General features: G+C 39.5%; 1 long non-coding RNA gene across 1 annotated transcript; it reads left to right on the top strand.

Moving 5' to 3' along the window:
* Positions 1-1,108: 1,108 nt before the first annotated feature.
* Positions 1,109-2,127, top strand: LOC131564063 (uncharacterized). Its single transcript, XR_009275348.1, has 3 exons — positions 1,109-1,233; positions 1,594-1,743; positions 2,047-2,127. It is a non-coding gene; the product is annotated as an uncharacterized LOC131564063 (long non-coding RNA).
* The last annotated feature ends 12,007 nt before the right edge of the window (positions 2,128-14,134 follow it).

Raw genomic sequence — 14,134 nt, 5'->3', positions numbered from 1 at the left:
CATTTTCAGGGCATCAAAGAGTGATCAGCAGGCTTAGGCTGGAGCGAACTGAAACTTTCCTTCTGCTGCAGAACATTCAGGTGGGGTGTAAGACAATGAGGAAACACGGAGACTGCTGAGGAGATCTGTACAGGTAGTGCTCACCATCCTCTGAAGGGCACAGGAGTGGTTATGCAGAGGATGAGAGCCACTGTTTCAGGTAGCTAGAGCCAAGCTAGGGTCCAGCAGCAGCACATTGTGGGGTGGGTGTGTTCTGCTGCTTCATTAACAGCACTCGGTGTGCCTCCAGTGCTCTGACCTTTGCTGTCCCGTGAGCATGAGATTGCTTTCAGTTTTTTGCCTCATCTACTTCTTCCTGGTCAGGTGGCCTGCAGCAGACATTGACCACAATGTCACCCACCATGGGCTGCCCTCTGCTCCTGGCTACCAGCTGTCAGCTGGCTCATCACCTGCCCCAAGGCACAGACAGCTCCGTGTGCCCCAGCTGCTCTCTCACATCAAGGGATCTCTTTAATGTCCTGTCTTGTGCTCCCTAAAGATCCATCCCTGGCAGCCCTCCATGGCAGCTGACCACTCCTCTCCCTTTCTTACAGCCTCTTGCACCACATTGCTGTGATTCCAGCAAGATCACGGCCCATCCCAGAACCTTTGTGGCTCCTGTTTGTCCCCTGTAGTGTACAGGGAATTACTGGGGATCATTGTGAACCATGATGAACCAGCACCAGGTTGGCACCCTGCCCAGACACACCTGTCCAGCAGCAGGGCAGGTGCAACAGAGGCCAACCAGCCCCAAAAGGACTTCTTGACTTGCACAGCAACACTGAAGCACTGACATCGAGGGGCAGACACTTTCCCAGTGTCTCAAACACCTGTCCCAGCTCTCGGGCAGGTGCATGAGCCCTGCTGCCTGTTGGTGTGGTGTTTTCAGGTGCACCAAGAGCACAGGATTTAGCAAAACCATGACCTGAGCCCTCAGTGCAGCACTCATTAGCAGCAGGCTCAGCCCTTGGCTCTGCCTGGTGCATACTAACAACTTGTTTTGATCCTTCCAGGCCATGGGAATTGTCCCCACACGCTGCGTCCTCAGCCACTCCTCCCGTGGGCTGCCCAGGGCGCTGGGGCAGCACTCAGGGCACCTCAGAGATTTTGGTGGGTTACAGGTGATCCCATGTACAACAGGAAAAAAAGGAAACTATCACTTGTTCTGAAGACTATGCACAGGATTTATGATAAGTAAGATTTTGCTGTTTTTTCCTCTTGGTGTGCAGGCCATTTTTCGTAAATTCTCTGCTGCCTCGGGTTGAGACAGGATGCCCTTTATGCTGGCAATATGATGCTATGGAGCTGGCAGCCTTCCTTTTTCACAGCCCCACACTAAATGCAGGGCAAGCAGGCTCGGGAAAATAAATCTGAAAAGGGAGAAGGTTGTGCTGTTCTAGTTTCCCTTCCCCTCTTTCCTGCCTGCTCTTTTCCTCAGGTCTTTTGCCCTGCTATAAATGCAGGTAAAAGCCTCCAGTCACAACGAGCAAAATGAAGAGAGCCACGGGCTCCGGCAGTGCGCATCTACTCTAATTTCTCTTTTCTTTCTTCTAGTAATCCAGACAAGACTTGCATGTTTTCTGCTCCATTCTTTGGGTCAAGAACACACTGGTTAATAGCTAATTATTTCATGCCCTAAGGAAATTTTGGCAAAGAAGTTCCTGGGAAGAGTCAACTTGTTTTGGGAAATGAGACTAATATTCAGTAAGTGAGATATTTCCCTTTGCTCTCTTTTGCAATACTGTCCCATCTCAGCACAAGGCTGAATTTATTGCTGTAATAGCTGCAATTCAGACAAAGCATAATCGTTTCCCAGAGTTGGTTTTTTTGGTTTTTTTTTCTTGTTTTTCACAAAAAGTAAAGTTTTAGCCAGGACACTATAGCAAAAATTTCAGTTAGGTAATAAAATTCTGCTTATTAAAAATTTCCCTTTTAAAATCTGTCCCAAACTACTGGTTGCTTTTGCTTTGAGCACTTTTAAAGGGATAATTCTCTTTAAATTCACAGATTTCCAAACTCTGAAGCCTGCTGAAATTTTCCTGGACTGCCTAAACCAGAATGTGCAGTTCCAGCTAAGATATCTAAAGGTACATTTTTGCTTGTTTTATTGTTGTTGTTTGTATTCTTGTTTAGACACAACTCATGTAGACTCAACCTATGACTAGCATAATTAAACAAAATTATTTGCATAGGAAAAACAAGCCTTATTTAAAACTATTTTTTAGTAGGAGTAGCATAGAGTATGAATAAATTCAATTTGTGTATCAAAGGCTGTTTTACATGTATAAAAATCCAATAGTGAAAAAATAGGCTGAAAGATAATCTGAGGCGAACAGTCTGGAACAGCAACCCAGAACAGATGATCCACTGTATAAATTACTGCAATTTATTTTTTTAATTTACTTGTGCTACTTTATTATTGTTTATTCATTTGATAGATGGCATTTAATTTCAGTTTGAGAACATCAGGATGAGTGTTTGATGCTAATGGTTGGAATTTACTCCTGGGCAGAAAGCCAACATGCCACAGCCGTGTTCCAGTGGTGCCCTCCAAGCTGGGTTTAAGTGGCCTTCTGCTGCCCTTGGGGTATGTTTTACACAGGAAGCTAAAAGCCTAATGCAGGCCTGCAGCTCACTTGCTGGAGCAAGAGAAAGATGGTTTTCCCTCTCTCCTGGTCTCTGCAGCAAGAAAATCAAATTATTGGATTACTGGCCCTTCGATTGCGCTCAGCGCAAATAGTTCAAAATCCCATTGTACTGGAGACCTTTGAGATGAAATGTAAATGGATAAAGAAAACAAATGTATTAAATTGGTCTAATATGTCAATAGTGTGCTATTGCCTGATTAAGTGGAATGGCTACGACGGTTCTTCTAAACAGCCTGATGGAGGTAAGACATCTGCTGCTAGACTGGCCACACAAAAAAACTCCAACAAACCAATAAAACAAAAAAGGTATCCACAGGAGCCTATGAGAGGCATAAATTAATGCAGATTCTCTTTCCTTGCTTATTTTTATTTCTGGAAAAGAAAATCAAAGCAAGCAGGTCAATCTTGTGCAGGGTTAAAATTGCAATTACACAGGGATCTATGCAGCACATGAAATATTGGGGCTGATAGATCAGAACCTGACTGTTTTGTTCTACATATATCTCTGTATGTATTAGCTTGAACTTGGAATTTCCTGCTTTCTGCCTTTTTTTTTTTTTTACTTGCACATGTATTTTATGTATTTATTTAGGGCTAATTCCTATTTGTTATCATGTATTTTTAAGACATAATCTCAGCTAAGATTGGGAGAAGCATCTAATGGATTTTAAACTCCCTTATTGCTGTAATTTTTGTGCATATTCACACATAATATCATGATTCGAATGTCACTCCATTGTGCAGAATAAATAGGTCCACAGGAAAGTATAAGTGAGGTAAATTATTGTACTTTTCAAAGTGGAGAAAACTTCTTTAACAACCAAGGATTCATTTCTTCCATTTTATATTAGGCTGGTTGGTTTCTCTACAAGTTTCTTGTTAAAATTATCTTACTGTACTTTTGTGTTTACGTGTCCATAGAGCAATAAATAGCTATTGAAACACAGTTGTTACTGCCAGTGTCACTGTCACTGTGTTTGAATTCCTTTCACTCCACAGTTTTGATGAAATCTGGGTAGCTCTTGTGTGCAAGTGCCAAATATGTGAGCACGTATTCTAATGGCTTGGGTTTCAAATAGAGCCTCCAAAACTGACTAATAAAATGCACATTAAACTAGAGGCTGAGATATATTTTTGTAGCTTGCTGAGATTCTAGCACGTACTGGTATTCATAAGATAATAAATGTGAAATGGATTTGATGCTTATCCACCTGAACATTTCTGAGTTGAAAAAAATAAAAGAGATTGATAGACAACGCCTTCTCTCTTTTACAACTAATAAGCTTCTAGTTCATTAAGTTATTACATGCCATTCCTTGTCTGACAAATAGAATCCATAATTTAGTTTTTCCCAGAGTTGCACATTCTTTAAGTCTAGAGACTAAATCACCAGAGCACATTTTGTCAATAAAGCTTCTGTTTGGTGGGGGAAGGAGGGGGCAGTTAAGTAAAGTAATATGAAATGCAATCCGTTTTTGGTGTCAGAGGTCACTTATTTGCTTCAATATTGCTTTTATTCTATTTATACATTCACTAAATCATGATTGTTATGGAAAGTCCATGGTTATTCACTGCATTATATTTAAAATGAGCAACATTTTGTTGCAGGCTCTTACACTTGGGAATCTTTAGCATTATCTTGAGAAGTAAACTGTGCTTTTGCAAGGAATCCTTGACAATGTATTAGTTCAGCTCTGCATTTACTGAGGGATAAAGGCTTTCTTCTGTGAGCAGTGGGAAAGCCACAGAGACAAACAAAAAACCAGCCATGTTCTGCAGCCCTGAACCAAAAGACTTGTCACTTCCTGAGCCAGAACTGCCCAGCACAGATGCAGGCAGCCAGTGACACCTTCAGCATGGAAAGTTATATGGGACTAATTTGTGTCCTAGACCAAGGTTCCAGCACTGCTCTTCTCACCAGGGCTTGAAGAGGGATTGCTGTGCCCTGTGTTGAGTGTAATATATGGTATCTATTTGTAAAAAATACAGCCTGGTGATAAAATGCTTGCCTAGGGAGTGGGATAGAGTGGTCCAGGCTCTTCACAGCTTGCAGTGACTTAAACCCATTTTGCTGTCCAGAGAAACAGGCAATCACGACAGGGGGAGAAAAAAGCAGTGCCCTGCCCTCCAGCCCTGGCATTTGGGTGGATGTTGTGCCAAGGGTGCCCAAGGCTGCAGCTGATGAGAGCAGTGATTCAGCACTCCCTAAGGAGGGGTGAGGCTGAGAGCTGGCAGGGCAGCAGGGCAAGGCGGCTGCCCTGCAGCCCTTTTAGTTCTGTTTTCAGCCCTTTTAGTTCTGTTTTGGGGTGGGCTGGGGTGGCCATTGCATTACCTTCCCTGGGCAGGTGTTGCTCTAACCCTGGGGAGGCTCAGAACCTGACTTCTTCCCTTGTCTGCCCCTATTCTGATTAAAGCCTGCCTTTTTCCTTGCAGTGGAAATTAGGAGCAGTGAGCAGTTGCCATTTTCAGCAGAGGGAGAAGCAGCCATTCCCTGGCCCAAAGTGTCCCAGGGGTATATGGTTCAATTTCTGCAGGCATCCAGGAATTAGTGTCACCTCTACAGTGAATGAAAGTCAGAGTTAGTCTGAGTAAGGAGGGGAATGCAGGAGGGCAGCACTGAGCAGGAATATTCAAGCCTGCACACTGCTGGGAGGAGGTGTAGAGTAATATTTCAACCAGTCCAGGTCTGTCCAAAATGCTCTGACATTGTATTATTGTGCTTTAATATAGGCTAACACTTCTCATTATAGTTTTAGTTAACAAATACACAGGTGATTGTTGCAACTGAGGGATAATGGTATCTTTGGAAAGCACTGTTTTAAAATGGAATGTTGTAATATGGTACTAAGACAACAGCCTAACGGGGTCACTGCTCATGACAATTACTGACTGTGAATTATAAATGAGAGAACAATGAGAAACATTATTTCAATAGAAAATGTAATAAATGAAGAGAAGCCAAAGTATCTAATTGATCCTTTCTCCAGAGATCACTCAGAGCTGCTCTGATGCTGAAAAATCCCTCTTTGAAGAAGATGCAGTTTCTGTGTGTCCAGTCTCTGCAGTGGTGCCTGACAGCAGAGCAGAGCAGGCACCTCCAGACCCTCACTGGTGCTCACTCTTGGGCTTGAAACCCTGCTCAGGATATATCCTGACTTCCCAAAATGGGAATTATGCTGCTGAGGCTGTATTAGTGCCCTGAGCTAACCTCTGTAAGGAAGGCTCACTAGATCATCATGGAAATGAATGAGTCAACAATGCTTTTGCCTTATCAAAGCATTTATAACATCTGATTTTTCTAGATAGCTAGGTAATGAAATATTCAGTATTCTGATGGAGTTTCCTAACCCACTGTCACTCTTGTCTGTGACTGTAGCCTGTGTAATTTAATTAGCCATTTATTGCTTTTGTACATAATATATAAAAAATAGCAATGAGCTGAAAACACTGGAAATATTCACAAGAACCAGAAAAGCAGACTGGTAGCTGTGGGTCTTCTGTAACTGCTGATATCTCCTGAGAGGCCCTCACAGTGAATTTATCCAGGACTTTTGAGCTCTTGCTTTGTGTTTAAATAAATAAATAAATAAATAAATAAATAAATCTATTATCTTTAAGCTTTTTGCTTTTTTATCAGGGAAAATTTTAATGAGAAAGTTTAGCTCATCAGTGTTAACTTTTCTACTAATTAGGTGAAAGTGATTTTTCTTCTGCATGCAGTTTCTGTTATCTGGCACTCCTGAGCTAGTGGGTAGCATCCACAAATAGTCCTGCCCTGCTTTAGTATTTTCAAAAAACAAAATAGAAGGTCTAAGAAGTTATTGACTACTGTAGCATTTACATTCTGTGGGAACAAGTGAAATGACATTTAAGAGCTGCATTTTGTTTCTGTAATTCCAGAATGGGAATAGATATGCTAAGCCTTTCTGCTTTAGTGTATAATCTTTCAGTAACAAGACAATTTATGATAAAAAATAATATAATTGACAGCATAAATGAGTGATCTGGTCACATCCACCAAGTTAAGCATGTGGTTTTGCTCATTGTTATAAATAAACCAAACCAAATTTTCATTCCTTGCCAAACCAACACTCATTCTTGGCCCACTGGCTATTTTTTCATGCTGGTTGTTTTTTATTTTACAGGCCTACAAAGTGCTGCTATGGAAGTCACTTTTTTCCCTACTGAGTGAATAAATTACAAGTCCTGGAGCAGTGCTCAGTGTGCTGTAATTCTTGGCTATAACATCTATGAGATATGTTTAAACTGAATGATCCACTGCTCAGAGGAGTGATGGCTTCTTTTATGGCCCTCTTGTTCTTGCAGACAGTAAACCATTGAAATAGACCATGCAGACAAGGGCAAGTTCACCATATTCTCATCTTTCCTGGAGTTGCATGTACTTTTGTCTGTGCTGTGGGACACCTCACACCTCACACATTCAGGACTAGCTAAGTCTTGGCATTAAGAGTGTTTTGTGTTTTTTTTTTTTTTCCTCCAGTCTATATTTTGAATTATAAAATTTTGATAATTTCTAGAAAAGGTTATATTTCTTTCTAAAGCAGATACAAGCTTCAAACTCACATGTAACCCGTATGTATAAAACCACCTTGAAAGATGTTATTGTTCCTTCCAGTAGTTTTTTTTGTCCATCTGCACATAAAATGTTTTTCCACTTCCAGGCAGACTCTTCTGTTCCTAACTCTTATGTACTCAGTCACCTTGTAAATGCAGACCATTATTGTACAGAAGAAGCTTTTTCACAGACTCCATGACTTTGACAATTACTTATTGTAATTTTTCCATCTCTCCTGTCCTTTTTGACAGATCCTGCAAGATTATGTTATCCATTATGTGACCTTCTTACTTGACATTCCTTTGTCATTGTTCTGAATGCAGGCTCAAAGGGCTGAGGAAGGCTGGGATGCAGAGGAGGGGAGAGGCCAGGATTGTCACCCAGAGCTCCCAGAGCAGGTCTGGGCTCCCACACTGCAGCCAAGGTAATTGCATTGCATATCTATTTAAATGCTAAAGAATAACACACGTGCTCACAGCCTCCTCATGGGTTAAACTGTCTTTTATCCATAGGAGTAAGGTGACATATAACTTTTTTATACACAAGCTGGAAGTTGTGGTTGAAAATCCCCACTCTCAATACCCCCAGCTCCCATTTCAGATTTTACTGGGTTTCTACTACTGAGAAGTATGCTTTATAATTTTACTGTTTTCATGTATTTAAATATAATGCCTCTCTAGCTACTAATTTTATTTTCCTGTTTAATTTATTCTCCAGATTCTCTGGCCTTCAATCAATGCACTGAGTGATTAAATTATTATCCCAGTAATGAGATTTGACACAATCTATGCCAGTTACCTGTGTGACCTGCTAAGTAGGTTAATTGGCAACCCTGAATAATTATCACCCACCTCATCTTGCTGACTGAGAGTCTGACAAATAAATGAAACATAAAAATGCTGAAAATGACACACCATTTTTAATTTCAACTTCTGAATTGTTTCAAAGAAACCTTTTACTTAGTAGCTTATTAATAAAATTGAAAAAATACCTTGTTAACATACTGGTTTTATTAATATGTAGATGTTTGCTCCTGTGCATAAGCAAAGCTTCCTAGAGGAAAATGAACTCTGAGACATATTAGATGAGCAGGTCTCTCTATTCTACAAATTGCTTATATAAGTCAATTGTTGCATCCTCAGAGGCTGCTCAAACGTGAGGAAAATTCAAGAAGTCAAAGTGATATTTGTGGTGACATTATAATAATTACGTTTTAATGCTTTTCTGTGAAATCTTGAGAATTGTAAATTAATTTTATTGTTTAATGAAAGCTGTGATCTTTCTATTCCCATTTCCCAGGAAAGAGAGTTAAGAAAAATAAATATGGTACCTGGTGATGCTGACTTGTATTGTGTATCTAATCTTTTCTGCTTTGTTCATTTCTGAAAAGCCAGGATGCTATTTCTTTCTGCCCTAGAAAATGTAACATTGGAGCTTAGAGAGGAAAAAGAATGAACTCCTACAGATGAGAAGATGGGTTAAAAATTTAAACTGGTGGCCTTTTCATGATATAACGAGCTCAAATTAATGGTTCAGAGCCACAGATTTAGTAAGACTGCTTCCAAAAATAATTCCTCTGCCCTGGCCAGAAATCTCACCAAAACTTAGGGTAGAGAGAACAATCAAAGAATTAATTTCTTGCTATCAGCAGTTAATGACTGCGACATAAATTGTTTTCAGAGAAGCACTTTGGAGAGGAGGAGCTGCTCTGCCCTGTCCTGGAGCTCTCCTGTGGCACAAGGGGTGGTGGTCCTGAGCTGGTCCTGCAAGCACAGACACCACTGGTGGAACCGCACAAATAAGTACTAAAGGCATGGTAATTTTGGGCCGTTTACATCAGCTTATCATGTGCCACGACTCAAAATTTCAGCATGGTTTTCCATTAAATAAAAGCTTGCAACATCCTGATGTCCCATCCCCTCTGGCTTCTATTGACATTCCTCTTTTTCAGCCTCTCTCTTTGCAAAAATCGGTTTCCATTTCTAAGCTCGTTCCATTACAGAAAGCAGAGTGTGCAGTTCGCTGTGTCCAGAATGGATTCTTCAGGTGGATAACCCATTCCATCTTTCAGTTTGTTGTCTTACAGGCTTTCAAGTAGGGTGACACAATTCAAGAGAGGATGCTGATGAAATCACCCTCAAACCTGAGTCTGAAAAGTCAGCAGAGCGCAGCTTTTGGGAGTGAGTCATGTTAAAACCAAGCATATGCTCAAGTGTTTTGCTGGATTGTGGCCATATTGAACTATAATGACCTAAATGGATTTACTCCCCAGACAAATTTACCCTTTGCTTTCCTCCTGCCCACACATACATTTGCACCTCAATCAATCACTTATGTCTCCTTCCATTTCCTGCATCCTACTTTTATGAAAAACTTTATGACTTGTTTAATCTCTTCTAAGCATGGCTTTATTTCCGCTATCGGTTTCCTTGATATTTCATCATCAAGGCTTTTTTTCCCCTACCTAAAGGTTTTCAATTTTAGTGTAGAAATTTAATAAAAACAAATTTGTTAAGGCTTGTTAAAGGAGCTGTTCCATCTCTTTGTGCTCTTTTATCTAAACCCCTTCCTCCCCATATAAAGACAAAGGTGTTGAAGATGCACATCAGGTAAACTATTGCCTACAAATGGCAAAAATAACATCTTGAAGCTCTCTTTCTGTGGATGTTTTTTTTTTTCTGACATGTGGTCTTTATATCTAGAATTATAGACATTTAGATGTCAGGTAGCTAGAGAGAAAAAATAAAATAGAAGAAATATTGTAGCAAAATATCAAAGAACTGATGCATTGGTGGTAGTTACAAGGTGTTTTATTTCTCAAGAAGTGCCCAACTTTATAAAGTTTTTATCATACCTGATGGAAAATTAAGGGCTGCTGATATTTTGCAATTCATTACCCATTGCTTGTTGATTACATAATTGTTATTGAATGAAGGAGCACTGTGAGGTCCTGTGAGAAGCTAAGCTGACATGACTTCTGTCTTTCCTTTTTATTATGATAGTCAATAGCGTAGTTGTAAGGAACAGAATTGCTCTTTGTGACTGTATTCGACATTCTTCTGGGAGAGCTAGCTAAAATTTGAGAGCAGAAAAGCATTTCTGGAAAATAAAGAAACAAAAAAAAAAAAAAAAAACAACCCAGCATGCCAGACAAATCAATAAGTGGATGGAGCCGAGTCTGAGACTTTGGGGTTGGGTTAGAACCTAAATCAAGACACTATTGACTCTGCAAAGCCTGTATCTTTAGGGGTGCCTATATCAAAATCAATATTGCTTTCCTGCTTTATTTGATAACTTCTATGCCTTTGTGCAAGCAAATCCATTTTACAGTTGTATTTCTTTTCTTAAGCAAAAGTCTTCTCTTTGCTATGTGTGACCTGTGTACTATGGCTCTGTGTAAATTAACAAAAGGTGGATTGTGTGTGATATCTGTCACCAGTGTTCTCCAATGATGACATTTGCAAAGGAAATGAAATATCTGTAAATTCTTTGCTGCATAATTTATGCTCGACTCCTATATGCGAGTTCTCTATAAGCTGTTCACTGTTACCTCAGGAATAACTATTTTATTTTATGGAAAAAGGATATAAGCATACATTGATCATCAGAATCTGAGAGCATAAACAGTGGGCTTTAATGATTTAATGCTTTGCATTTATGCAGTTTTCCATCCAAGATTTTTATATTGTATCCAATGTATCCAATATCACTTAATTTAAATGCATCCCAGCTTTGTGAAAGGTAGATTTTGTAATCCTGTTTTTCAGATAAAGCTGCAAGGACAATTGAAATTTTACCTGTCTGTGCTTTAAGTTAGACAAGTATCTTGTGCTTGTGCACTTAGCTGAAGTGTTTGGACTGGTCCTGACTGTTTGGTAAGTTCAGCCAGGCTTAATATTTTAAGAAAAGTTATATTGTTCATGAATGATTTGTGATCTTGAATGATTGCTCTGGACTGTCGTTCAGAACCAGTTTGTGGTGGCCATCTCAAAGTGAACCCAGTGAAAGCCTCCTTGTGCACCTGCCTACATAGACTTGCCCTAAATAAATCTGAAAATTAGACCTATGTATCTTTGAACATTTTGAGTGGAGTTGGTGCAGTATTAGGTTGCTATAAAGCCACTGAAAATTCTGAACCTGGTCTCTGAAGTTAAACCATCAATCACACCATAGCCAGACCCCTGCATTCTGCAGGTTTTGGAATTAAAAAGCATTGCTAAACTTTTACTTAACTGGTTTTTGAGGCAAAACCTCTGCATTCCCAGTGAGCTCCTTGTGGTAGACAAATGCATCTATCACAGGTAACATTTCCTCTGATTTTTGCTTGTGCTACCAGCCTTGCCTTATCTGTCTCATAAGTACTCTGTGTGTGGTGTTTATGAAATATTATCCAGGTATGGTATTTAATCTCTTTACAAGAGAGAAAAAACCACAATGCACTTACTCAGCAATTCCATCTGAATTGTGCTTCCGTGATCCGATTTTCTGCCTCTTGATACCACCAAATTATTACTTCAGCAAAACTGTCTGCAGTGCCAACACACGCACAGATGAAGTCATAATAGCAGTTCATTTTACACATGCATATGCACAATCCTCCAAATGGTGTTCCTAAGAATAGAGGTTTGAAAAGCTCCTTGATAACATGAGTGTGAAAGGGGTTTTGTACAATCAATACTCACATTCTGCTTGCTGCTTGGTATTGATAGCATCTGCTTCTGCAGGGTATAATGTATATTTAACTGTATAAAATAAGTATATTAATTACTGGACCTGTGCTTCCAATAAAATGAAAATTCTGAATTAATAGCTGTACTTTCCTTTTCTTTTTTTTTGATACATTTAATATCTCAGAGTTAACATCAAAATTCTTCCTGAGTTAGAAGAAATAAATTCAGTCTTCTGGGTAAAACAATTCCTATAGGACTGGTGAAATTCAAGCTTTAAAATTGTGTTCACTGTAAAATATGGTTCAATGCAGAATGATAAAATGCTTAAGAAAAGATAGGTAAAATATAAGAGTATATGAGGGACTGGACATTGCCTAAAAATATGTGTTTGTAATTGTGGTTTAGGTAAGTTGTAAAGGTAGGAAAAATAAAGTGGTTACAGCTACATAATAATGAGGTTTGATGATGAAGCATTCATTGCAGGTAGAGATGAGAAGTGTAATGAGCACACCTTTTCCTGATGGATTCCTTTATAAACCTTTTGGGGTTTATACCAACATCATGGTGTGTTTCCACAGGGTACTGAAAGTGCAGAAATTCTCTTCACAAAGGAAAACCTGCATGGGCAGCCACCCTGCTTTCCTACAGCTTCCCCCTGGGACAAAATTTGCTCAAAGAAAGTGTCAGTAAGAAGGCAGAGTTGATGCCAGTCCCACATAACAAGGGGATGGGTAAAAAAACCCTTCATGTTCCTCTGCCCCACACTGGATTCCAGTTATTGCCACATCCGTGCCACCTCTGCATTTTGTGGGGCCGCTTCTGTGAGGCAGATCAATGGATTGATCCCTGTTAAGAGTAAGCAGGCAAAAAGATCAATTAGCACACTGAAAGTAATTTCATAAAATAAATCAATTTACACCAATAAAGGAGCAATTAAAAACTGGTGGGCAATCTCACCCTTTGGGCTTGAAAAAAATAGATCTGTGCTGATGTGAAACAGCATGATTTCAATAAATAACTGTCAGTTGTCCTTTTGTTTGCAGTTTAGGAATCCCTTTGGTTCCTGAGAATACAAAAGAAGCCCAAAAGCAAGCAAGATACCTTTATTGTGCTTTTCATATAAAAAAACAATCAGGACTCAACAGGGCACTGTTCAGCTTTATTTAAAAACTGCTAAGAGTAGAAAATAGCTGTAACTCTAATGAACACCTTTTAACTACAATCAATTCCATCTTCTGAGGTCTTCATGACAGATAAAGATCAAATTACTGGTACACATTAAAAACTTGAGAAGTAAATAGTCCCATTAAAATATTTTGCCAGTGTTCATAAACCATTGCTTCCCAGAACTCCATCCCTGTCAAATAAATAACTTTTTGTTCCCTATTAAATACAGAGAGCACAGGTTACTATGGTGATCAACAGAACACAGAATAAACTCTGCTTCTTCATAGCAGCCACATTCTAGAGGAAAAAAATATCTGAACATCAGCTTGCAGTTTCAAGCTGAATCTCTGAAAAATATTTTGAGAAAACAAAATGATTTTTATGATGTCCAAATAACACTGGGTGATGTACCACAAAAATGGAAGTGTTGCATCAGAGTTCCCCTTCAAATAAGACTGTTTCTAGTCTGTAACATTTCAAAACTCAGGATCACAAGGCTTAGGATTTTTGTCTTTTTATTCTAATCAATGAAACATATAGAACTGTGCTGGAATGCTATGGGCCACACTGCTGTGCACATACATCTCCATCTGGGTCAGGGACACCCTGGCCTCTGCCTGCTGTGTTCTTTGTGTGCCAGTTGTTTACAATCCCATTTACTCTGTGTTTTATGTTCAAAGGCTGAATCCTTGACATTGGACACCCACTGAGCAGGGACTGCTTTGATGCCAATTTTGGAAGCTTCACTCTTTTGATAAGAATGGCTCCCAAGTTTTAATTGCACTTGTATTAGTTGTTGACTCTTCACTACCAAGGCTTAAGAAAGCAATGAAGTAGCATTTGCATCTGCTTTCTTAGTAATCTCTCTTTCATATTTGTTATCAAGAATATTTTTTTCAAATATTTGCAATGAATTCCACACCACAGTGTGAAATGCTGTAGTTATTTCTAGCCATCCCCAGGTTTAGTTTAATGAAACACAACTTTGATTGATGCAGTCATGTTGCACTGCAAGTCAGACCTTTCTGTTGGTC

Source organism: Ammospiza caudacuta, chromosome 14, assembly GCF_027887145.1.
Source record: "Ammospiza caudacuta isolate bAmmCau1 chromosome 14, bAmmCau1.pri, whole genome shotgun sequence".
In the NCBI taxonomy this organism is placed as follows: Eukaryota; Metazoa; Chordata; class Aves; order Passeriformes; family Passerellidae; genus Ammospiza; species Ammospiza caudacuta.
This window is presented reverse-complemented; position numbering and strand designations above follow the sequence as displayed.